A 26,275-nucleotide genomic window follows, 5' to 3' on the forward strand; every position below is an offset into this window, starting at 1 on the left:
GTTTTGTGTTGATTTACTAAGATTTATTGCCTCTCTCATTTAGGTATATATTCCCAGACACAAAACTCTGTTAAGGTGTATAATAGAATTAAGGTGGAGTATAAAAGAAAGTTACAAAAACATAAGATTTCAAAAGTAGCAATGAAAACCCAGAAAATTCATAGTTAAAAATGAACTTAAAAGAAACTAATACATTTGAAAGTATAACAATGGAAAACACATGCACCCAAACTGCTTTAATTTTGCCTCATAGTGATGCTAACCTCAGATCTACAGATCTTTGTATCAACAGCTCTCTCTATTTTTCTTATCATAGTCACTGTTCAGAGTCCCACATTTTCCCTTTGATAGTTCAAGATTTATTTAACAAATTAAAGATGGAATTTAAATAAGGATTCCATAGATGCATCCTAGTCTGCTGAAACAAGAGGTTCTGGAGAACATGTCAGATTGATGTGTTTGTTGCATATTTAGTGTCTGCAATTATAAAAATAATTTTTTTACTAACCTTTATTTTGCCTGCTCATATCTGCGTAACTCTGCCATGTTTTGGCAGACAGTAGCACATTAAAAGCTTTAGAAAGAAAGTTTAAAATCTAAATGCAAAGAGGTAACCATGACTGAATTACTCTCCTGGGAGCAAAATGCTCTTAGAGTGCCTATTGAAATCAGCATTATCATTTCAATACATGTCAAATATGAGTCATTTCCTAGTTTAGGCAAAATTTCTTTATAAATCTTTAAATCTTCCAGTTCTTTCAAGAAAAGGTTAAAGTACTTATGATTTAATGAGACCGCTTTACATCATAACTGTTTGACTATCAAGAGAAAACTTGTCCTTTCCAATTTGTGAAATCCTTTTATTTTCTGTACAAGTTTTTGACTACTTTACATTTTATATTAAAAGCCAAGAACCCAACTGTGTCTTGAAAGAATTGAAAACAGTTACCTTTTCTCTATGTACATACAGAATATGATTTCTTTTGTATAGGCCAATGCCTGACATGCACCCCAATTTAATGGGAGCATAGGCTAAAAAGAAAGGAAGCCACTTAATTAATTAAATCACTTTAGTCTCCTGCATGTTGTCCTCTTTCATTTACAATCCACAGCAGTGTGTGTCTTCAGAAAAGGATGAAATCGGCAATACAAAAAGCTCTAGTAAATGTATTTACCTTTTTTGCTCTGTCAAGGTTCCTTCCCCACTCTGAACTCTAGGGTACAGATGTGGGGACCTGCATGAAAGACCCCCTAAACTTATTTTTACCAGCTTAGGTTAAAAACTTCCTCAAGGTACAAACTTTGCCTTGTTCTTGAACCCTATGCTGCCACCACCAAGCGTGTTAAACAAAGAACAGGGAAAGAGCCCACTTGGAGACGTCTTCCACCAAAATATCCTCCCAAGCCCTACACCCCCTTTCCTGGGGAAGGCCTGATAAAAATCCTCACCGATTTGTACAGGTGAACACAGACACAAACCGTTGGATCTTAAGAACAATGAAAAAACAATCAGGTTCTTAAAAGAAGAATTTTAATTAAAGAAAAGGTAAAAGAATCACCTCTGTAAAATCAGGATGGTAAATACCTTACAGGATAATCAGATTCAAAACATAGAGAATCCCTCTAGGCAAAACCTTAAGTTACAAAAAGACACAAAAACAGGAATATACATTCCATTCAGCACAGCCTATTTTACCAGCCATTAAACAAAAGGAAATCTAACGCATTTCTAGCTAGATTACTTCTTACAGGAGTTCTGAGCTGCATTCTGATCTGTTCCTGGCAAAAGCATCACACAGACAGACAGACCCTTTGTTACCCCCCTCCAGCTTTGAAAGTATCTTGTCCCCTCATTGGTCATATTGGTCAGGTACCAGCGAGGTTATCTTAGCTTCTTAACCCTTTACAGATGAAAGGGTTTTGCCTCTGGCCAGGAGGGATTTTATAGCACTGTATACAGAAAGGTGGTTACCCTTCCCTTTATATTTATTACACGCCCCAAACATGTCTAACATTTATTGAGCGAGCCATGCTTATTTTCTCACATGCAGCCCCAGCATACAACATAGAAATACATGTACTGCATTACAGACTGCTAATGTGTTTTGTATGTATGCTAACAGACCTGTGTGTGAGGAAATAAGCTTGGCTCTCTCAATAACTGATTCATCATTTAGAAACTGTTATGATTACAGCCCACTCAGACATTGCTTTTGACTTTGCAACTTCGGGGGTCTTCATTTATACTCATGCCACCAGAGTCAGAAATGCCAGTGGTGTTCGCTACTTATTCTCTTGGGCCACGACGTGTGGAGTATGGACTGCTTTATGCTGATTGAAAGCTCTCTGGTTATAATGATTTGAGGTCCTTGGAAACCTGGCTATTCCCCTCAGCCTCCTATTATCTCTTATATTAAAGCTTCATGCTTTAATAAATCCAGAATAATATAATCATGATTAGCTTGCATGATTTGCAAGATTGGACCTATTGTTTTTTAAGCTGTGACTGGGAGGATAACACATATCACTTCCTCCCAAAGCAGGAATTTAATGCTGTTACAGGGTGTTGAAAGAGTAGTGTTACCAATATCCTCTTTGCAGTGTCAATTGTCAGCTACAGAACTTGGTCAAAAGACAAATGAAGTCAATGGAGACTTTCCATTAACTGCAGTGGGTACTCACGAGATCAATCGCTTGAGTGACCAGTGCTTAGACTAGGAATTAGAGCAAGGCTTGTCAAAGAAATGCCTTGCTTGTCTTTCTAGTGATGGCTGTAACAGTTTCCATTGGAACACTAGTAGGGATTTGATTATATTGGTTATGTGAAACTGCATCAGGCTTAAATTTGTTATACAAATGATTATTTCTCTGTACAAAACTTGGTGGCAACCAATTGTCTTATTTTAGTATCCACATTAGAAAAATCAGATTAAGAAAAATGATTTAGATGCCTTTTTCTAAATCTTTATCTCTAAAAATAAAATTCAGCAGATATAGTAGTGTTTGGTGTAGTTTTGGGCGGTTTGGGAAAAAATATAGATTCATAGATACTAAGGTCAGAAGGGACCATTATGATCATCTAGTCTGACCTCCTGCACAATGCAGGCCACAGAATCTCACCCACCCACTCCTGCGAAAAACCTCTCACCTATGTCTAAACTATTAAAGTCCTCAAATCATGGTTTAAAGACTTCAAGGAGGAGAGAATCCTCCAGCAAGTGACCCGTGCCCCATGCTATAGAGGAAGGTGAAAAACCTCCAGGGCCTCTTCCAATCTGCCCTGGAGGAAAATTCCTTCCTGACCCCAAATATGGCAATCAGCTAAACCCTGAGCATATGGGCAAGATTCACCAGCCAGATACCCAGGAAAAAATTTTCTGTAGTAACTCAGATCCCACCCCATCTAACATCCCATGACAGTCCATTGGGCCTATTTACCATGAATATTTAAAGATCAATTAATTGCCAAAATCATGTTATCCCATCATACCATCTCCTCCATAAACTTATCGAGTCTAAGCTTAAAGCAGATAGGTCTTTTGCCCCCACTGCTTCCCTTGAAAGGCTATGCCAAAACTTCACTCCTCTGATGGTTAGAAACCTTCGTCTAATTTCAAGTCTAAACTTCCCAATGACCAGTTTATATCCATTTGTTCTTGTGTCCACATTGGTACTGAGCTTAAATAATTCCTCTCCCTACATGGTATTTATCCCTCTGATATATTTATAGAGAGCAATCATATCTCCCCTCAACCTTCTTTTAGTTAGGCTAAACAAGCCAAGCTCCTTGAGTCTACTTTCATATGACAGGTTTTCCATTCCTCGGATCATCCTCGTAGCCCTTCTCTGTACGTGTTCCAGTTTGAATTCATCCTTCTTAAATATGGGAGACCAGAACTGCACACAGTATTCCAGGTGAGGTCTCACCAGTGCCTTGTATAACAGTACTAACACCTCCTTATCTCTATTGGAAATACCTGGCCTGTTGCATCCCAAGACCGCATTAGCTTTTTTCACAGACATATCACATTGGCGGCTCATAGTCATTCTATGATCAACCAATACTCTGAGGTCCTTCTCCTCCTCCGTTCCTTCTAATTGATGCGTCCCCAGCTTATAACTAAAATTCTTGTTATTAATCCCTAAATGCATGACCTTGCGCTTAATAAATATATATAATAAAGCCAAGTAAATTGTATTGAGTATGCTCAGTGTTGGCCTGGAACCCAGGATTTTTTCATTTAAAAAGAAAAGCCAAACCCTTTTGCACATCCTCCTGAATAATTTTACACATTTTATAGAATAAACAGCATTAAAAATAATCAGCCCAGTGAGCCTTAATCTAGTGACCATTTGTAATATGCAATAAAACCATTACTGCAATTTACAGCTGATGGGATACAGCAAATATGGAGCCAACCAATGAATTAACAAAAGAATATTTAACATTTCTTCCAAGATTCTGAGAGTGCTACATAACCTGGCGTGTAATAAAGTTACAGTGTGTGCTAATGTTAAGCAGTCTACCCACTCCTCATAGGAGTATGAGTGGGAAGATGAAGGTAGGGGGTGGGAAAAGTGTTCTGAGTTCCCAAAATAGGTGTTAAAATTAATAATCATAAAGGATTGTGTAACTTTAATTAAAAGAATTAAGAGATGAAGAACTGGTGTGTGGTTTTCACAGTCACCCTGTACCTAAATTAGAATCTTTCGATGCATATATCTAATTTGAGATGGTCAGAAATCTGGAGTCCTAATGCAAAAGAAAATGTAAGCAAGGCTTTCATTAGACTAGAGACACCTTGACTCTGAATTAGTCTGTTGAGTGCATGTCCATGTACGTACCTTGATAAACCTCTTCCCAGTTATCTATTGATTGCAGTGACATAAAATATGTTTATACAGCTATATGAGTGCTTTTCCAATTGGTAGACATGCTGTATTCCCTGAGGCTCTCTAGGGAGCAAACTGTGAGAGTTACAAAATATCTGAGTATATCTGATGTCAGTATTAGTAACAAAACATCAAAATTGTCCTGAGTTAGTACCTGAAACCTTGTGTTGAAATTTAACTGGAAGCTTCAGAAATGTAGTGAAATGTTTAGAGCAGGCTTTGATTTCCTTTTTTTTAATGAATTATTGAATAATTTCAGGTTTTTTTGTGAAAGAAAAGCCAAAAATCAAATCAAGAAATTAAAGACCAGATTTTCCAATTGTCCTTAATCCAGCCTCCATTTCTACATGTGCAATTTTCTGTCTGCAAATACTTCTGCATTCATGTTTTGAGTGCTATCACCTCTGCATACAGCATTTGTAGAGCAATAGAAAGTACATATGCAGATCCCATCCATTGTCTAAATAGGTTTTGTGCATATAAAATGCAAAATGTGTATGTTCAGGTGGTAGTATTCAAAAAAGGGTGTGTAATTCTCTCGCCCAGGCAAAAATCTTCTCTTCTGTGCCCAGCGTGAATAATTCAGTTTGAAGCTGGGAAACTCTGTGGAGGAAGCTGAGTCTGAGAGAAGGCAAGATGGGAACAGTTAGGCACTGGTGCAGAGGACAAAATAAGAGGGGGAGAAACATGAATTGAAAGCAGAATTGTTTATCGCTTTTAGAATGAGGAAAGACTTGATCTTGTTGCAGAATACAATGGAAAGCTGTAAATAGAGGAGTGGTGTAGTTCAAGCAGTAGGAGAAGATGATTTTCTGGTTATGCTGCTAGATAGTGCCTGGCCATTGCCTGGATGTTCAGTGTGGGTAGAGGGGCACTCAAGGGCAGGTCCCTCGTCTCTTCTCCATCTTCCTGCATCCATTGAGCTGGCCAGAAGCACCAGATAGCTGTCTGCATATTCCCCCTTCATACTGGGGAGCTGAGGGAGACGATGTCTTCTGACCCAGAATTCTGCTCAGGATTCCCCCTAGTCAATGTAGTGCTGCACCGTGTTCAGCACTGGACAGTGCCTAAATAGCACAAAATTGCTCACATATTGACTACGTCCTGATCAGATGACTAGAAATAGGTCTATAGTCGTTAATGTCATATGTATTAATCATTGCCTACTGATAGCTGTTCACTTCCTTCATCTATGCAAGTTGTTACTTATTCTTTGACTGGTAAAATACAGAGACTTTATTTAAAACCAACATTACATTTGACATCTACACCTTATTACTCATTTACATGATTACAGATAGTTCAGGGACAAAAATCAGAATCAGTGATAGCACTGTATTTTAAACAGATTTAAAAAAAAAGAAAAAATGCAATCTTATGAGATTATCTCAAATGTACTTCCAGAGCTTTTTGTTTCAATTAATTTTGGCAAGTCTATTTTATGTAGCTGTTTTAGCTTCTAAAAGGCAGCTTGTTGAATCCTTAATACTTGTCTCTTTTCATGTTACTATAGTGATCATTGGTGCTTGGATCTGATTTGTTCTGTGACTTGGGAAAAATAGAGTTATTATGCGGCAAGAAAGCAATGGTTCTCCATCTATTTTCAGATCTGATTACTAGGATCCTCTTATGTTTCATTGTTTGGAACTCATTAGCAGCACAAGTTACTTGCTTTTCTACAGTTGCATATGGAAAGAGCAAAGGCTGCTAAAATAGTAGTTCGAGAAAAGCTTATTCGTTAATTATTTAAAGTTTTTCAGAATGTTTGTTTACAATTTGAGCTTACATCCCTCTCCCCCCCCCGCGCAAAGTTTATGGTTTGTTCTCTCCTGAGGCATCTTAATAGCATAACAGAGCACTACTAACCGAGGTAATAAAGAATATTTTTATTGCCACAATGCTGTTTTGGGGTGGAATGCAACTGAACTACAATTAACAATTTTAATCTTGTTTCATACTAATAGGCTTATCTACACACCAGTAAAGGATTAAGTGACATTTTCAGACTCTTACTTGCAATTCTTGCCTATAGAGCATAGGGGTCAATTCAGCTCTGATTTGACAGATGCTCTTTTACAAATTTTAAAACAATAGTCAATCTTTGCTGATAAAATACTAATTCTTTATCAAAATACAGACCTGTTTCATAAGTTTCCTCTCTTCCTAATCTGTCATCCCCTGGCTAGTTGGTCAGGTAATCAGATATGTGATTTCAGTCAGATTTTAGACCTTCTCACAACAATAAGATTACCGTTGTCCAAGTAAATAATGGTACACTTGATTGTTATTTTGGATCATTCTTCTGCTAAGTGCTACTTGACATTAAAGCATTTTGAGAGAGTTATTCAGAAGGTCACTATTAGGTTGTCTGTAGTCCCTGAAATACCTTCAGGGCAACACCATGTTCTGGTTCCCTTCTCATCTCACAGTCTGAGGTTAAATATGTATTAATACATGGCTTGTTCTTGCACACCAAGTTAATTGCTTCAGGAGCACACCAGGGTTCCATTGTTGGCCCCTTCTTTTCTTTTAATTTACATGGTTCTTTGGGGGATTCAAGCTGAACTAGTGGCACTATGCACAAAAAGAAGACTTGGATTGAAGGAAAACCATTTCCCGTTGAGAAGGGATTAACATTGTAGGAGATAGTGAGAAAGAAAAGTAAAGGAGGGAAAAGAGAAAAGCTAAATATCTTTTATACAAACGCTAGGAGCATATGTAATAAGACTGCTGAATTGGAGTGACATGTTTTCAAGGATAAGAAAGATATTACTGGAAGAAGAGAGACAACCAGGAAAATGAAGGGGGATTTAAAATACCAAGATACAGAGTTTTAGTGAGGGAAGAGCTAATATGAATCTGGAAAAGAGGTAGTAATATTGGTGAGGGATGACACTGAGTCTTCAGAGGAAAAAAATCATAAATATTTTGACTGACTCAACAGAGATGGTTTGTATAGAAGTTAAGGACAATACAAGGTAGTTGTAATAGACCTCCAAGTAGCCAGAAAAAATAAATCAGGAAATGTTTATTTCCAGCATATAATAGGCCCCTAAAAAGAGTGAGCTTTTGATCATTTGGGAAAAGGGGGAATCTGGGGTGAAGTTGTTAGGAAGTATCCCAACTGATCTCTATGTTAAAACTACAAAGGATAGCATGGTTCCAGTGCAAATACAAGATTGCTGCCTTTATGCAGTTTCTTAGACAGACTATACAGCCAGAGTATTCTGAATATTATTCTGGGAGAGAATATAAATATGAATGTACAAATGGAGATGAAGAACAGGCAGGATCAACTGATCACAAAAATCACTAGATTTGAAATGCTCTTGAGGGTATATACTAGATAAAGGAAGCAGCCCCAAAGTCATTGATTTTAGCAAAGCTAACTTTGAAGGAAAGCAAAATGCTCCTGGGATTTTTGCCTGAAATCTTGTGATGAATGGGAAATCTACTCCACAGGAAAGGAAAGTATACATTGTACAAAACACGTAGAGAGGCTGAAATTAAAATTCATCCCAGTTAAGTCAAAAAAGCGAAAGGCTGATATGGGCCTGAGGCAAAAGAAGGAAAGGCAAAGAGACAACTTGCCCCTCCTGACCCTGTGCTTCTCCCTTCCTTCACTGTTCTTTATCAGTCCTCCTCTTTTCCCTTTATCTTTCCCAGCCCTTTTGTTTTATGACAGTTCTGTCATTCTGGTCCCCAATGAGGTTTGTTCCTCAAGCCCCTGACTATTTTCCAGTACTTTTTTTTAGTCCTGCAGTTACTCGGAATGTAGGCACTATCATTGAGGGAAGTGAGAATGAGGGCATGTCTCTGCTTCCTCCAAAACATTTTAGTGTCCTCCTCAACATGGCTGCGGGTCTCATGTGTTTGTGGTACCCCTGAAGCCTTTTAACATGGTTGCATCTTAGAGGAATAGGCCCATTCCACTGAATGCTGAGGGGAAGAATGTAGATGTAGGAGCAGCTCAAGGCAGATAGATTGATCTAACACTTCCTGTCGTTTGTGTGGCTATATGCAATTTTTTGAAAAAATATGGCTGTCATGGATTGGAACAGCTGGCACTGTTGTCAAAGGATTTGTTTCAGTTAGGGTTCCCAGTCCGGTTTTCTACTAGAAAGGGAAGGGAAGGGTCGAAAAGGGACCCTGGCGGTTTGGGTCAGCCCTGCTGAATGGGCTGTTAAAAGTCTGGTTGGCGGCGCAGTAGGGCTCCTTGTCTGCCTTGGCTCTGCATGGCTCCCGGAAGCAGAAGCATGTCCCCTCTCCGGCTCCTAGGTGTAGGGGCAGCCAAGAAGCTCCATGCACTGCCTCCACTCCAAATGCCAGCTCCGCAGCTCCCATTGGCCAGGAATGGCGGCCAATGGGAGCTGTGCCTGTGGACTGGGCAGTGCACAGAGCCACCTGGCCACGGCTCTGCATAGGAGCCAGAGGGGGGACATGCTGCTGTTTCTGGGAGCTGCTTGAGGTAAGCATTGCCTGGAGTCTGCATCCCCTCTTGCACCCCAACCCTCTGCCCCAGCCCAGATCCCTCTCCTGCCCTTGATCTCTCAGTCCCAGCCTCCTCCTGCACCCCAAACCCCTCATCCCCGGCCCCACCTCAGAGCCTGCACCCCCAGCCAGAGCTCTCACCACCCCCATCCTGGTGCCCCAACCCCGTGTCCCAGCCCTGATCCATTTCCTGCCCTCCAAACCCCTCAGTCCCAGCCCAGAGCACTCTCTTACACCCCAAACCCCTCATCCCTAGCTCCAGAGCCTGCACTGCCAGCCGGAGCCCTCACCCCCGCACCCCAACCCCCTGCCCCAGCCTGGAGCACTGCCAGCCGGAGCCCTCACCCCTGCACTCTGAATCCCTAATCTCCAGTCCAGAGCCCCCTCTTACACTCCAAACCACTCATCCTTGGCCCCACCCCAGAGCCCGTACCCCCAGCCGGAGCCCTCAACCCACTGAGCCAGCCCCGTGAAAATGAGTGAGTGAGTGAGGGTGGGGAGAGTGAGTGACAGAGGGAGGGCAAATGGAGTGAGTGAGGGGCGGGACCTTGGAGGAGGTCTGGGGCAGGGTAGGGGGCGGGGCAAGGGTGTTCAGTTTTGTGTGAATATATAGTTGGTAACCGTCGTTTCAGTGCAGAGGATCCTGTGGACATCTAGAGAATAGCAGTTGGTGTGCCTTTCTTTTGTGGAAAGTAAGGACATGGATCAGGTCACCACATAGGACCTGATTTGAAAGACTCTCTCCCCTCCAATATTGCCCTCCCATACACACCTTATTGGGCATTTTGTTTTGAGATGTAAATGACAGCTGTCAGGAAGAGAGTGCATTTAACATATTGAAGGCCAGAGCCACAGCAGCTATAAATCAGTAAAGCTCCAACCTGAGGTCAATGAGGCTATTCCTATTTGCACCAGCTGAGGATCTGTCTCTGAACTGCTCATCCAAGTCAAAGCATGTAGTGTAAATGAGTTGGAAGGTGGCATTTGTTTTATAGGAATGGAAAATGAAGTCTCTAGTGAGAAAGAAGAGAGGTGAATTGAGAGAAGAATGTAAAGGGGAGAATGATGAGGGATCAAGTGTCTTTTGCTGTCAGTCAAATCTGTATCCCTTTATGAAGTTGTAATGATTTGTTAAATGCAGGAATTGGCCAAAGGCAGAACATGATGATGCAGTCATATGGCATCTATGGCCAGTTGATGACTGACTGACCAATTTCTGAAGATGGTATGAAGGATCATACAGTTCCATGTGTATTGTGATGATAGTTGCATCTATATTTAAAGCTTTCTGTCACTGAAGCACTCTTAGTGTTGTCAGACTGTCTGTTGGACTGGATGAGCTGCAACTTCTTGCAATTGAATGTCAATAAGACCAAAGCAATTTTGGTTGATTCATAGCACCAGCTTAAGCATATTCACTTGTAAAGATTACATTTGACAGATAGTTACCTTCAGCTGAACTCTGTGGTTAGAAACCTTGGTGTACTCTTGACAGTGAGCTTATAGTTGATGGCTAATGTTTATTTCATATTCTATTTTTACCTACCTACTACTGCCTGTGTATGTCCACATTTAAATATATTCACAGCTAAGTTCTAGCCAGTCCACTTGTTATCTCTGGACCAAATGTTGTAATGATTTAATTTCAATATCTTTAAAAGGTGCGTTTTCCCAGTTAAAGGATTTTAATTTCAGAAGCCATCTGATCAAGATATTTTTGTTAGGTGCTCCTTGAAAAGCAATTGTCCGAGGCTACATCTCTCCTTGGAGTTATGGGTGCGATTCCCAACCCTTGTAGACGTACTTGCGCGTGCTCTCACTGAGCTAGCATGCTAAAAATAGTAACTGTAGCTGGGGTAGCACAGGCCACAGCGAGCAGTGGCACAGGCTAACTGTGCCAAGGATAGACTTATGGGGATCAGGTGGGTTTGTACTCGGCATGGCTAGCCCATGGTACTGCTTTCTGCTGCCCATGCTACCCCGGCTACCCTACTATATTTAGTGTGCTAGCTTAAGGAGAGCTTGCTCCAGTATATCTGTATGAGGTGGGAGTCACACTCCCAGCTCCAGGTGTAAATATACCCAAAGCGTAACAAGGAGAGTAGAAGCAAGAAAGGAGTATAAAAATGAAAACAAAGAGAAGTTTAAAGTAAAAGGTGAGGGTTTTTGGACTTACTTCCTCAGTGCACAGCTGTTCTGCAGACAAACGCATTCTATGCTGATGTTCTGAAATCTTCCAAATTCATTAAGAGTTGAGGGTGCTTGGCATGTTGCAGCAAGATTGGATATTGGACCATATATATAAAAATATTAAGGGATTATATATACACATGTACACATATGGCTGGTATATACCAGGAGTGGCCAAACTTACTGATCCTCTGAGCCGCATACAATAATCTTCAGATGTTCAAGAACTGCAAGACATGCACAACTGGCCCTGTGGGGCGGCGCCTGCTGGAGTGCAGGGCTTCTGCCCCAATACCTCCATCTCTCCCCCCCACCTCCCCTCTGGGCTAAAGCCCTTAGAGTCCCCTCCCTGCAGTGCAGAAGCCCCTAGTTCCACCATCCCACTCCAGGGCAAAAGCCCCTAGTCGTCGTCCCCCCCGCTGCAGGGCAGAAGCCCTGAGTTTCCTCACTGGCCAGCCTTGTAAGTGGAGAATTGTGGGGGAGAGCATGGAGGGTTCTGGGAACCACACAAACTGTAAAAGAGCTGCATGCGGCTCACAAGCAACAGTTTGGCCACGCCTGGTGTATACACACGCACGTTACACGTATGGGAGGGTGGATTTTTTTTTATGTTTGAGTATAATTTGTTTAACATATTGAATAGACATTCAAAGGTGCCACTTCTCTTTCTCTGCAAAGAATAGGGATACAGACTTTCCTCCTTTAAGATTTCTTTTTTCTTCTTAAGTTTAGAGTGGCAGGAAGCAGTAATGAGAACACAGATCTGCGTTGTATTTTGGACTAGACTCAGGAAATGGATGACAATTTGGTACAAACATGGCTTGATTTCACTTAAATATCTAGAATTAGTGAATAGCTGAAAATTAAGGAATACAAAGCAAAGGATCCTGACCTTGTTCTTCTTGAAGTCAGTAGCAAAACTCTCATTGGCTTCAATGGAAACTGAACTCGGCCCCAGTTTTGTTCCATTTAGTCTGAGAGCCCAGAGGAATTAAAGGGCACCATCTAACAGACACTGTATGGGCCTTTGGGCTTCATTTTCTTTTTTCTTTTTTTTTTTTTTCATTTTTCTCTTTTGTTTTGGCTGCTCTTTTGTGTTTCAGGTTCGTACCATAGTTTGTACCAGGTTTTGGGGGCCCTGTTATATATATCAAGTGTTGTGACTGCTTAGATTGAGTACATTTTACTTTTTGCAATGTGAATGATACACTGTAAGGTTACAATATGGAAATACGGGACTGCAGAAATCTTTTTTGAAGAGCCAAAATCCTTTTCCTACCTTTGTGTTCAGTTTGGCTACCATTAATGTATGTACATTTCTTGCATTTTTAATATTTAAAATATAATGTTCAGACAATCTGGGAACAATGTGAAATGTTCAAAGAACCTATAATAGCCTCATGAGGTGGCATTTTTCGTTCTCTTTTCTCACTGGATGTCTATAAAGACAAACGCATTTGAAGCTATGATACACAGGATTTCCAGCTGAAACAGCACCAGGCTCCTTAGCAGACACACCAGCAAGTTGTGTTACTAGCTTAGAAGTTGTCATTGGTCTGTCAAATATTATGCAGATAAATTATCTGAGCTGGCTTGTCTTCCTGGATGTCATTCTTTGATTTTCCCCTCTGTTAATATGGCATTTGCATCTTTTTTGTCTGTTTGAGAACAAGGCCCCAGACAAATTCCTCATGACATATGCAGAGAGGCTCTTTTATGTTAAAAGTGACGTGTGTCTTGTTCTCATATGTTTGCTACATAAATTAATTATCTCTTGCCAAGCGTTAGATCTGCCAAGTTCCCTCTGTGTTGTCTCAATTTTCATTCCAACTCAAAAATTAAAATGCAAAGAGCAAAAGATTAACAACTATACTCTTTCATCTATGGGGCTGTATGCTTTGCTTCAGAAAGAGAGCACTGAGAGATTTTGGTGTACGTAAAAATCCTGCTGTAACGTCATCCCTGGTATATTGTACTTGTTCCTGACCATTTCACTTTACTAGAGTTTGTAACTCATTAAGTATATAATCCATTATTATGCAGTTGTGAGGAGTGAATAGACCTCATGAGGCTGTATAAGCAGACTGTGCATAGGGCCAGTCAGTTCTGGGCGTGATTTGATCAGGTAAGGAAGATGGTGTGTGATGGATGAGGTGGTATGGAGCTGTTCAGGGGTGGGTATCCTATCCAAATGAGTTCCAGAGGTCTGGGACCCCAGCGTTGAGGCTGTGGAGGTTATTGCAACTCTGGAACGTCTAGAGTAACCATTTTGTAGCTGCTGAAGGAGCTAGAAGAAAGGAACCAGGCTGGATGTTTATATTCTGTTTACTTTGCTGAGAGAGTATTAGGATATATTCTTGCTTCCCTTTCTGACTGCTTAGGTTTGGGAGAAGGGATATTAGTCCTGGTGGGCCCTGGACTGAGTGCCAAACTTATCACACTGTGTTTCTGTAGAGAAGGAAGAAGCAGCCTGCTTATAAGGAAAAGGGCACCTTAAGAGAAGAAATAAAAATGAGTAATACAAAATAAGAGTGTGTGACTGATACTGAAAGGAAAAATAAGAAGCATGAGAAGGAGGCAGATTGAGGGGGAAAAAAGCCTTGGACAGAGGGAAGAATATTTTTTACAGAAAATATGTAAATGAAGGAGACTAACTCAGTGAAAAGAAAGAGTTGACATGTGACAAAATTATCTCAGCTGCTCCAGATGCATCACTTTAGTGGCACATTGGGACCCAAGGGTTGTCAATATGCAAAGAGGAACACAAAATTTTAGGGTCAGTGGGCTGTACTTGGGCTAATATTGCCCTGGTCACAGGTAAAAATGAGTTTGCTGGTCTCATTCTACTCTCTAATATCATAAAACTGGTAGCCTGACACAATTCAATGCAACCAGTAGCCTCTACTCATGAGAGGGAAAATAGCATGAGATTTGAAGACTAGGATTGAATGTATTGACAGATCTCTGTTTGCCTATTCATGCCAATGACGTTTGGCCTCTCGCTTTCAGGAGTACAGAATTCACCCACAGCTTTAGAAAGATCAAAATACTAAAAAAAATGTAAATAAATGCCCCATCTGTAACCATTGCAGTTGTGCAAGAAAACATCTAAGTACATAACCTACATCTCTCTCATTTTTTGATGTGTAAATGTCCATTACTGTGTCTTTTATTGTTAACTATTATGCCTGTGCTCAGTAGCTGTTTTTCCAGAAGGCGGGGTGATGTGAACCTGTGTATCAGAGGACAGAATCAACCCCTAATGATAAAATATGCTGTATATCTTCCTACATGTAGGCAAAAGTAACATATTTAGACCTGCTGAAGATGAAAAAAATTTACACTCGAGTTTAGACTATTGTAGCACCATCACTAATTTGCTCCTCCATCTATTATATCTTCTTTATCTGTTGTCATCAGTGACCGCTGCTGATTGGTTGTCTCTATTAAAGTATTCAAGGAAGCCATAGGTCTGTCATTTTTGTCATATCCTTAATCTGTTTTATCACCTTGGAAAAAATATCTTGATACACTGTCCATTTCTGTATAGTGAGCTTATTGAGAGAGCTCCTGATGTGTACATTGTTCACAATGCATCTAAGAGGGTTGGGGAAGCTTACTACGTAGTCAAAGAATATAAGTTCAGGAAAAGGCCATATATTGGAAATATCCACTAGAAGAAACATACAAAATTACATGATGTGGAACAATTGTAAGGGAATATGGTCTACTGATTTAAAGTTGGTAGTTTGGGAGACGTGACTACCACCAATTAACTGCATGACCTTGAGCAAATCACTGAGACAAATTCTGCTTTCACTAACACCAGTGTAAATCCAGAGTAATTTGATTGACTTCAATAGATTTGAAGATTTTTAGCAGCATAACTGAGATGAGAATTTGGCCCTAAACCATCATGTGCCTCAGTTTGCCCATCTGAAACATGAGTATAATCGTATTTTTTACCTCACAGGTGTGTTGTATGGCTCAGTTAATTACTGTTTGTAATCTGCTTTGAAATCCTTGGAATTTATATGAGTGCACAATTTTCTTATTAACAGTATTGCTAGTCCTGAGGAATTTCTACTACGTAATTGGGAGCTATTTAATGGATGAACTAAATTAATTTGGAGAGTGTCTCAACATGCTCCCAGCTCCCAATTTGTCTGAAATTAGGAGAAAGTGTTAGATTCCTTTTCTTATCTGACACACAAACAGATTTTTCATTTTTACACCTTGCAAACATCTAATGTTCATAATGGCTCCATTCACTGCTTTACAGTAAGGTAGCAGGTGCGCTTGCAAATTGTTTTTCCCTATAGCAGTAAGCCAGTTGCAGTACCCCCAGGGTCCTGCGCATATATCACGGTTTACTGGTGTGCTTACTGATTGGAGACAGTGGCTGTCCATAGCACATGGGTGTGTCCCCTCCCAGTAGTCCTCACTGGGTTCTACAAATGTCATGTTGTCCCTGTCACCTGAGATTTTCTTGGGTGGACGTAGCTGATCCTGGGTTGGAGACTGAAGTTGAACCTGCAGTCATCAGTAAATTGACTGATTAGGCTTAGTGTCATTTAGCCTGACTGGCTAGTGGAAGGTTTATTTTTTTCCTCTGTTTGTAAGAGGTTCTACCTATTGCAAAAGCCCTCTTTCCTGATCTATATGCCAGGGAAGAGGCCCTTCTTCTAGTTTCCCCCTGTATCTTACCAGACAACATGGTATAGTTGTTAGAGCAATAGACTATGAGGTAAAACATTAGAATTAACATTCTGTCCTATGGAAATTAGGAACTGTGGTGAGACATTAAAAAGAATGTATTTTTAACAAGTAAAAGGAATGTTTCCTTTTAGAATATCAGAAATAAGAACATAAGAATGACCATACTGGGTCAGACCAAAGGTCCATCTAGCCCAGTACCCTGTATTCTGACAGTGGCCAATGCCAGGTTCCCCTGAGGGAATGAACAGAACAGGTTATTAAGTGATCCATCTCCTGTCACCCATTCCAGTTTCTGACAAACAGAGGCTAGGGACACTATCCCTGCCCATCCTGGCTAATAGCCATTGATGGACCTATCCTCCATGAATTTATCTAGTTCTTTTTTGAAAGCTATTATACACTTGGCCTTCACAACATCCTCAGGCAAAGAGTTCAACAGGTTGACTGTGCATTTTGTGAAGAAATACTTCCTTTTGTTTGTTTTAAACCTGCTGCCTATTAATTTCATTTGGTTGCCCCTTGTTTTTGTATTATGAGGAGGAGTAAATAACACTTCCTTATTTACTTTCTCTGTACCACTCATGATTTTATAGACCTCTATCATATCCCCATTTAGTCATCTCTTTTCCAAGCTGAAAAATCCCAATATTATGAATCTCTCTTCATAAGGAAGCTGTTCCATACCCGTAATCATCTTTGTTGCCCTTTTGTGGGTCTTTTCCAATTCCACTATATCTTTTTTGAGATGGGGCAACACATCTGCATGCAGTATTGAAGATGTGGGTGAACCATGGATTTATATAGAGGCTATATATTTTCTGTCATCTTATCTATTCCTTTCTTAATGATTCCCAACATTTTGTTTGCTTTTTTGACTGTCTCTGCTCATTGAGTGGATGTTTTCAGAGAACTATCCACAGTGACTCCAAGATCTCTTTCTTGAGTGGTAACAGTTAATTTAGACCCCATAATTTTGTGTGAATAGCTGGGATTATGTTTTCCAGTGTGCATTACTTTGCATTTATCAACATTGACTTTCATTTGCCATTTTGTTGCCCATTCTCCCAGTTTTGTGAGATCCCTTTGTTACTCTTTGAGTCTGCTTTGGACTTAACTATCTTGAGTAGTTTTGTATCTTCTGCAAATTTTGCCACCTTGCTGTTTACCCCTTTTCCAGATCATTTGTGAATATGTTGAATAGTACTGGTCCCAATATAGACCCCTTGGGGGACACCAATATTTACCTCTCTCCATTCCGAAAACTGACCATTTATTTCTACCCTTTGTTTCCTATCTTTTAACCACTTACTGATCCATGAGATGACCTTCCATCTTATCCCACGACAGCCTAATTTAGAGACAAGGTGGGTGAGATGGTGTCTTTTGTTGGACCAACTTCTGTTTGTCTCTTTCACCAACATTCAAGCTCTGTAGAGCTCTTCTTCAGGTCTTTGTGTAAGTTTTTCTTCTGGCAGTGGGCAGGAAGCTGACAAAAATTCTAATAGGACACATAGTAGCTTTTTGATTGTATTTATGGTAAAGAAGGTACTTATTTAAAGCATATAAAACATAGACTATAAGTTGTTTGGGGCAGAAACCATCTGTGTTTGTACAGTTGCTTGCAGAATGGAGCCCTGGTCTATGACTGGAGTGTCTGTGCTCTACTGCAATACAAATAATATAAGGAATTTTTTATTTAATGGAACCTACAGATTTCTTTCCTCTTCCTGTCTTCTCGACTCTTCCCCCTCCCCCCCCATTCAGATTTTATCAGGGTATTTCATGGTTGGGTTTGTCTGTGGGGAGTGCTAAGGCAGAGATTTATTTCTACTATACTGCCTTGTCGACACACGAAAATTGTACTGATTTAACTAAACCAAAATAAAAGTGGCCACGCAAGACACACACGCTAATTTAACTGAACCAGTTTCTAAACAGATTTAGTTAAAGGGATACAATTTTCTTGTGTAGAGGAGGCCAAAAATACAGTTCCCTGCCTCTTGTAAAAGTAGTTCAGTTTGAGTGACTGAAAGCTTTGCATGCATACATAAAAATATTATATGCCACTTATTGTATGTATATAGTACTCTAATATCTTTGAAGTTCAGTCAGCATTGTTACCTCTGGGACAACAGTTTGTGGATTCAATTCCCGGTACATAAGGACTTGGGTTTATGCATGGAAGGCCAGCAGCATGGTCTAGGTTGGAGTCAAGATATCTGGGTTGTCTTATGGGTTCTGACGGGCTCACTGTGTGAACATGGCTGCACTACTTAAATTTTCTACCACTTCATTTTCTCATAGAATCATAGAATCATAGAATATCAGGGTTGGAAGGGACCTCAGGAGGTCATCTAGTCCAACCCCCTGCTCAAAAGCAGGACCAATCCCCAATCAAATCATCCCAGCCAGGGCTTTGTCAAGCCTGACCTTAAAAACTTCTAAGGAAGGAGATTCCACCACCTCCCTAGGCAACGCATTCCAGTGTTTCAACACCCTCCTAGTGAAAAAGTTTTTCCTAATATCCAACCTAAACCTCCCCCACTGCAACTTGAGACCATTACTCCTTGTCCTGTCCTCTTCCACCACTGAGAATAGTCTAGAACCATCCTCTCTGGATCCACCTCTCAGGTAGTTGAAAGCAGCTATCAAATCCCCCCTCATTCTTCTCTTCTGCAGACTAAACAATCCCAGTTCCCTCAGACTCTCCTCATAAGTCATGTGTTCCAGACTCCTAATCATTTTTGTTGCCCTCCGCTGGACTCTTTCCAATTTATCCACATCCTTCTTGTTGTGTGGGGCCCAAAACTGGATACAGTACTCCAGATGAGGCCTCACCAATGTTGAATAGAGGGGGACGATCACGTCCCTCGATCTGCTCGCTATGCCCCTACTTATACATCCCAAAATGTCATTGGCCTTCTTGGCAACAAGGGCACACTGCTGACTCATATCCAGCTTCTCGTCCACTGTCACCCCTAGGTCCTTTTCCGCAGAACTGCTGCCTAGCCATTCGGTCCCTAGTCTGTAGCTGTGCATTGGGTTCTTCCGTCCTAAGTGCAGGACCCTGCACTTATCCTTATTGAATCTCATCAGATTTCTTTTGGCCCAATCCTCCAATTTGTCTAGGTCCCTCTGTATCCTATCCCTGCCCTCCAGCGTATCTACCACTCCTCCCTGTTTAGTATCATCCGCAAATTTGCTGAGAGTGCAATCCACACCATCCTCCAGATCATTTATGAAGATATTGAACAAAACCGGCCCCAGGACCGACCCCTGGGGCACTCCACTTGACACCGGCTGCCAACTAGACATGGAGCCATTGATCACTACCCGTTGAGCCCGACAATCTAGCCAACTTTCTACCCACCTTATAGTGCATTCATCCAGCCCATACTTCTTTAACTTGCTGACAAGAATACTGTGGGAGACCGTGTCAAAAGCTTTGCTAAAGTCAAGATACAATGCATCCACTGCTTTCCCTTCATCCACAGAACCAGTAATCTCATCATAGAAGGCGATTAAATTAGTCAGGCATGGCCTTCCCTTGGTGAATCCATGCTGACTGTTCCTGATCACTTTCCTCTCGTGTAAGTGCTTCAGGATTGATTCTTTGAGGACCTGCTCCATGATTTTTCCGGGGACTGAAGTGAGGCTGACTGGCCTGTAGTTCCCAGGATCCTCCTCCTTCCCTCTTCTCAGCCCATTGCTGAGGCTGTGCAGTTTGATTACAAGCCCTCCACTAAAGGAGAGGTTTTGGGCACCTTGCACCACCACAGCTTCCCGCTAAGTGGATTTTCCACTGCCCCTTTTTTTTTGGTCTTTGTATCAAGCTCTGCATTAGCAGAAGCCAGCACAGTTTCAAGGTGAATCTAGCTCAGTAACTAACTATTCCTCACAACCTACCTGTAAACTGCTTTAGTGACTATTTGACAGATTGGGACAGTTGTCAGAGCTGGGTTTAGAACTCTCGCAGTACAGGTCTCTGGTCCTATGCTCTGTAAAACCATGAGGTCACACTGTGACTCATCACTCCATCTCTTGCTCTCTCTTGGGGGAAATTAAAGATTGCATAGGACTTTATTGATAGGCGAATAGGGGGATAATCCTGTTTTCCTGGGCATCTGACAGTAAAAATAGATAGTTTATTTTCAGGGTTTTGTATGTGATTTAATGCTCCTGGGGAGAACACTTTAAATAATCACATCAAACAGTCAGTTCAGTGCCAACCTTTCTTCTTCTTCAGCTTAGTTTACATTGACACCAAACTTGGAGACATTCCCTTCCTCCTACACTGGCGAGCCACTGGGATATTTTTATACCACCCATGGTTCCCCTCCTACAATTTCTTCTTCTGTCAAGTATTCATACCCCCTTTAATAACCAGCAGGGGGATCATCACATTGAGCTACTGCCAAATGCATAATGACTGCTGCCTTAGCTGTACACAGTCACTGCACTACTGATATCCAGTTCAGCACTGTAAAGTGCTTAGGGCTACTTTGGGAATGTGCTATATTAAACCCAACTATTCTAAATCCTATTTAATATAAAGAGGTTGCAGCAGGGGGAGTGGGAAAGCTGGAGAGAGATTTGAGATTGCATTAATCTATTTTTACTATATAAAATATTTAGTCATTTAAGGTCTACTTCTGCCAATAGTCCCACTGATTTCCTATAGCAATACTTGTAGAATAAGGTACTACTCAGGACAGAATAAATGTGGCAGAATTGGGTCCTATAAGAATTGAGATAGTAAATTTGTAATGAGCTGATGGAGCTGAGAACTGGCCTATTCACCCCCAAGTACAGATGTTATTACCATGAAAACAGAAAATCAAAAACATGCTTCATATCTGCCTCAAAATAAAGGTGCACTTAAACTTGTAAAAAGACAACATTTTTATTTGAATGATATGACAGAGCTGTCACAGGAGTGTTACCTGCTATAAAGAAAGCTTAAGAATTATTACCTTTATTAGACCAGTGACACTGAGCTTTAGCCATACATTTCTAAGTTCTGTCCCTCTACAGAGACAATTTTCTTTTCTTAAATAAACTGTCATGCTCGTGTTAATATATTGTTGGCTCCCTCATACTCTGAGAATACTGCTGATATAAAACATGTATATGTTAGATTGGTAATAGTATCTTTAGTGTAGCTGACTAGAACAAATGTGTTTCCCTCATGGCTGTGCTAATGTGATAAAGGAAAATTGGCTGTTCATCAGCTTTTGGCTGGGTAAAGACAGTAGAGATGGAACCACATTCTTTTTTATGCATTAATACCACTGAGAACTTTTCACTAGTTATATTTCATGCGCCTGCATGTTGTGCAAAGATGTTGTAAAACATGAGATAATGCTACAAATAACAAAGCAGAAAAGCCTGTATCTTTTATAATGATAACAGTCAAACACCAAATGACAGTAAAAGGCTGTAAAAAAATGTGATGCAACCTCCTCCCCCCCCCCCGCAATTCAACCACCTCACAGGCGTGCGCGCACACACACTCTCTCACATACAGGGCATTGGCTGTTTAAAGGCTTTGTATTAAATAAGATCTTCCTGCATTTGGGTCATGGATGTGTCCACACAGAAAGCTAACTTAAAATGAAAGTGGTGTGGTTAGAGTGGGGAAACCCATACGCGAGAACTTTTTGAACAAATCTCGATGCCTAGTAATTATGATGATAACCTTCCGATTTTTTTTCAGTGGAAGGGCAATAAATCTTGTCTAAATTTGGGAAATATTGACTGCATCTGGAAATAACAATAATAAAATTCAGCACATATATTTATTTTAAAGTATAATTTAAGGGAAATAAATTTTCTCCATAAAATCAATTTTCTATTAATTTCACATTTTCTTTCTTAAAATACTAATAGAATCATAGTGCCTGAAGCACCGATGATAATCGCTCAAGCTCAGATCTATAGATAACTGTGGCTGTTTATCTTGGTCAGAATTTGAAATCTTTTGTTGGTGGAATAGCATTCTGAATGCTCATTCTCTGATTTTCAAAATGAATTTTTCAGGGTCTCGCCTTCCTTTTGCACCAAATTACGTTGGCTCATAAGCCTTTTGTTTGTCCTCACACACTCCTTGTTCTTAAGGATGCAATTATTCCAGCCCTATTTGATTTGATTAGAGTGGATATCAAGGCAGACTAGAGCACTCTAGCTTCTCTTAGCCTCTATCAGTAGAGATGATTCACCAGGCATCCATTTAAGTTCATGATTACCTGTTTCTTCAAAATGGAAATAACATTCCATAATATGGCAACAACAAAATAATGTTTTGAAATCTGACCCTCTCCAAACCGTCATTTGAAATAAACCTCACACAAACTAAATACAGTTAAAATCTGATAATTCCTGCTTTGAATGTTCTTGTGAATAAATCACTCACATAAGTAAACAAGAAGGTTTTTCAATAAAGTTTATTCATTGTATTTATTAATGCAGTGAGCTATCAGGGTGAGTTTGAACATTTTGAATGAGTTGCATTTAATATATTTATTTAAGTTAGGGAAATATGGCTATAAGACAATGAAACTGGTATTTGGTTTCCTTTCCCGCGTGTCTGTCTGTCCTTATTTTTCACATGAAATTTTTGAATTCCATAAAATCAACACCTAGAAGCCAGCTGTGTATTATAAGTTCTTTCTAATTTCATGTAACTTATACTCTAATTCAGAACGGTCCTAACAGAAAAAAGCTCAGTGTCCTCAGAATTACTAGGACTGGGAGACAGCCACTAAATATTTCTGTGAATATTAACTCAAATTTAACATGAATTGGCAAGAAAAAGAATGCTTGCAGAAATCACTACCTGGAGTGAAGACTGTCTCCATGGACATCCCCTATTGTAGGGGAATCTCCAGTGGGTACAGAGCAGGTGTAGCCAGTGCTCCTTGCAGCCACTGATGAAAGGGGCATATCGGGGTTGGAAGAATGTCAAAGGCCTGTTTGAATGTATTGTGCTTGCTTTGCCATACTAAGCTGGTGGATGGTCCTTTGTGGTCCATATTAGATGGTGCAAATTAGAGAAGCCCCCAGACTGCCCTAACTTGTGCTCACAGCCTGGCAGAGAATCAAGGAGTCATAACAGACTGCCTGATGCCACCACCTCATCTCCAAATTTGGCCCCACATTTCAAACCTGTATGCATGATTATTTGTGGTAAGCAACTTTTAAATAGCCCAGGAAGTGATCCAAACAATGGACTGACCATATGCTCGGTGAATCCCCACAGTCACATGCATACACTTAATGTAAAATCACTATGGTGATGACAGAAGAATGACAGTAAATCAGTGCATTTGGTATATTTTATGTTATCATATATTTTATGGGATACTATTTGACACATCAAGAGGGCTAACTTTCCCCAAACACTTTGCTATATCCCAGGCACAGAGACACTCTAGCAAGGGAGACCAGTGTCTAACCATATACTTTACAACAAGGATTGGGCTCCAGTCATGCAAACATTTATTCCTACATGTAACTTTATTCATGCACACACAATTACTTTGTATGAAAGTGGTAAGAGAGACTTTAAATTTAAACTCTGCACTCAGCCTCTAAATCTGACAGAAATCTCAATTTTCTAGGACTGAAAACTTGGCAAAATTTTGTGTGGCTCAGAAAAGAAAAGGTTGCAAGCCTCTATGACACACAACCAGTTGCAATTAAGCAACACAGCTTGAGTTCTGAATGTTGAGTATTGTATACTATCAGCAAACTGTTTTTGATTAGTCTTTGGAGTAAAAGGCAAAAAGTTAGTTAATTGAGGAAATTGTGATCTGCTCATAGATATTCCGTGAACAGAAAAAGAAGGCTAAATTAATCTAGTAAAGTATTTGTTCCAAATTATTCACTCAGCTCTATAAATTAAAGGGAACTGTTTGCAATGCTTCATTTATTAATAAAGTAGAGCTGTCAAGCGATTAAAAAATTAATCGTGATTAATCGTGCAATTAAAAAAAATTGACAGCAATTAATCGTGCGATTAATCGCACTGTTAAACAATAATAGAATACCATTTATTTAAATATTTTTGGATGTTTTCCACTTTTTCAAATACATTAATTTCAGTTACAACCCAGAATACACAGTGTACAGTGCTCACTTTATATTTATTTTTTATTACAAGTGTTTGCACTGTAAAAAGACAAAAGAAATAGTGTTTTTCAATTCACCTAATACAAGTACTGTAGTACAATCTCCTTATTGTGAAAGTTGAACTTTCATGTACAAAATAACTGCATTCAAAAATAGAACAATGTAAAATTTTAGAGCTTGCAAGTCCACTCAGTCCTACTTCTTGTTCAGCCAGTCTCTCAGACCAACAAGTTTGTTTACATTTGCAGGAGATAATACTGCCCACTTCTTGTTTACAATGTCACCTGAAAGTGAGAACAGGCATTCTTATGGCACTGTTGGAGCCGGCGTTGCAAGATATTCACGTGCCAGATGCGCTAAAGATTCTCGTGTCCCTTTATGCTTCAACCACCATTCCAGGGGACATACATCCATTCTGATGATGGGTTCTGCTCAAAAACCATCCAAAGCAGTGTGGACCGATGCATGTTCATTTTCATCATCTGAGTCAGATGCCACACAAATTTTGCCTTTTTTGGTGGTTTGGGTTCTGTAGTTTCCACATTGGAGTATTGCTCTTTTAAGACTTCTAAAAGCATTCTCCCCACCTCCTCCCTCTCAGATTTTGGAAGGCACTTCAGAGTCTTAAATCTTGGGTCCAGTGCTGTACCTATCTTTACAAATCTCACATTGGTACCTTCTTTGCATTTCATCAATTTTGCAGTGAAAGTGTTCTTAAAACCAACAGCATGTGCTGGGTCATCATCCAAGACTGCCATAACACGAACTATATGGCAGAATGTGGGCAAAACAGAGCAGGGGACGTACAATTCTCCCCCAGGGAGTTGAGTCACAAATTTAATTAATGCATTATTTTTTTAATGAGCATCATCAATATGGAAGCATGTCCTCTGGAATGGTGGCTGAAGCATGAAGGGACATATGAATATTTAGCATATCTAGCATGTAAATACCTTGCAGTGCTGGCTACAAAAGTGCCATGCAAATGCCTGTTCTCACTTTCTGGTGACATTGTAAATAAGAAGAGGACAGCATTATCTCCTGTAAATGTAAACAAACTTATTTGTCTTAGTGATTGGCTGAACAAGAAGTAGGTCTGAGTGGACTTGTAGACTCTGAAGTTTGACATTGTTTTGTTTTTGAGTGCAGTTATATAACAAAAATCTACATTTGTAAGTTGCACTTTCAAGACAAAGAGATTACACTACAGTACTTCTATGAGGTGAATTGAAAAACAGTATTTCTTCGGTTTATCATTTTTACAGTGCAAATATTTGTAACCAAAATAAACACTTTGATTTCAGTTACAACACAGAATACAAGATATATATGAAAATGTAGAAAAACATCCAAAATATTTAATAAATTTCAATTGGTATTCTCTTGTTTAACAGTACAATTAAAACTGTGATTAATCACGGTTAAATTTTTTAATCGTGATTAATTTTTTGAGTTAATTGCGTGAGTTAACTGCAATTAATTGACAGCCCTACAATAAAGTAAACTTTTTAAACTGTGTACCAGATTCTGGCTCGGGTCTCCCAGTTAGGCATCTCTGTGCTCTTGTATTCTTGTCAGACCTATTTTTTCCATACAACCCTAACACAACTTCTGATCACTTTAAATTGTAGATGGTAAAAAAAAAAAATCATAGTTTTAAATTCAGGGTTTTCTCATGGTTAGCACAGAGGACTCTTGAAATCTACGTACTACCTATACCACTTTGTGTTTTGACCATTGGCTAGTCATTTACATTCACTGGGCCTCTCTTTACGCATCTTTAAAAGGAGGATGCTACCTATATCACAAGCGTGTCACATAATTAGTTAATGTTTATAAAGTGCTTTAAGAT

General features: G+C 40.0%; 1 protein-coding gene across 1 annotated transcript in view; it reads left to right on the plus strand.

Annotated features, from left to right (window-relative positions):
- The window catches only part of USH2A (usherin), a 572,584-nt gene that overhangs the window by 15,233 nt on the left and 531,076 nt on the right, over window positions 1-26,275 (plus strand). The gene's annotated exons all lie outside the window — the stretch shown is intronic.

The sequence above is a fragment of the Lepidochelys kempii genome, chromosome 3, assembly GCF_965140285.1.
Source record: "Lepidochelys kempii isolate rLepKem1 chromosome 3, rLepKem1.hap1, whole genome shotgun sequence".
Lineage (NCBI taxonomy): Eukaryota > Metazoa > Chordata > Testudines > Cheloniidae > Lepidochelys > Lepidochelys kempii.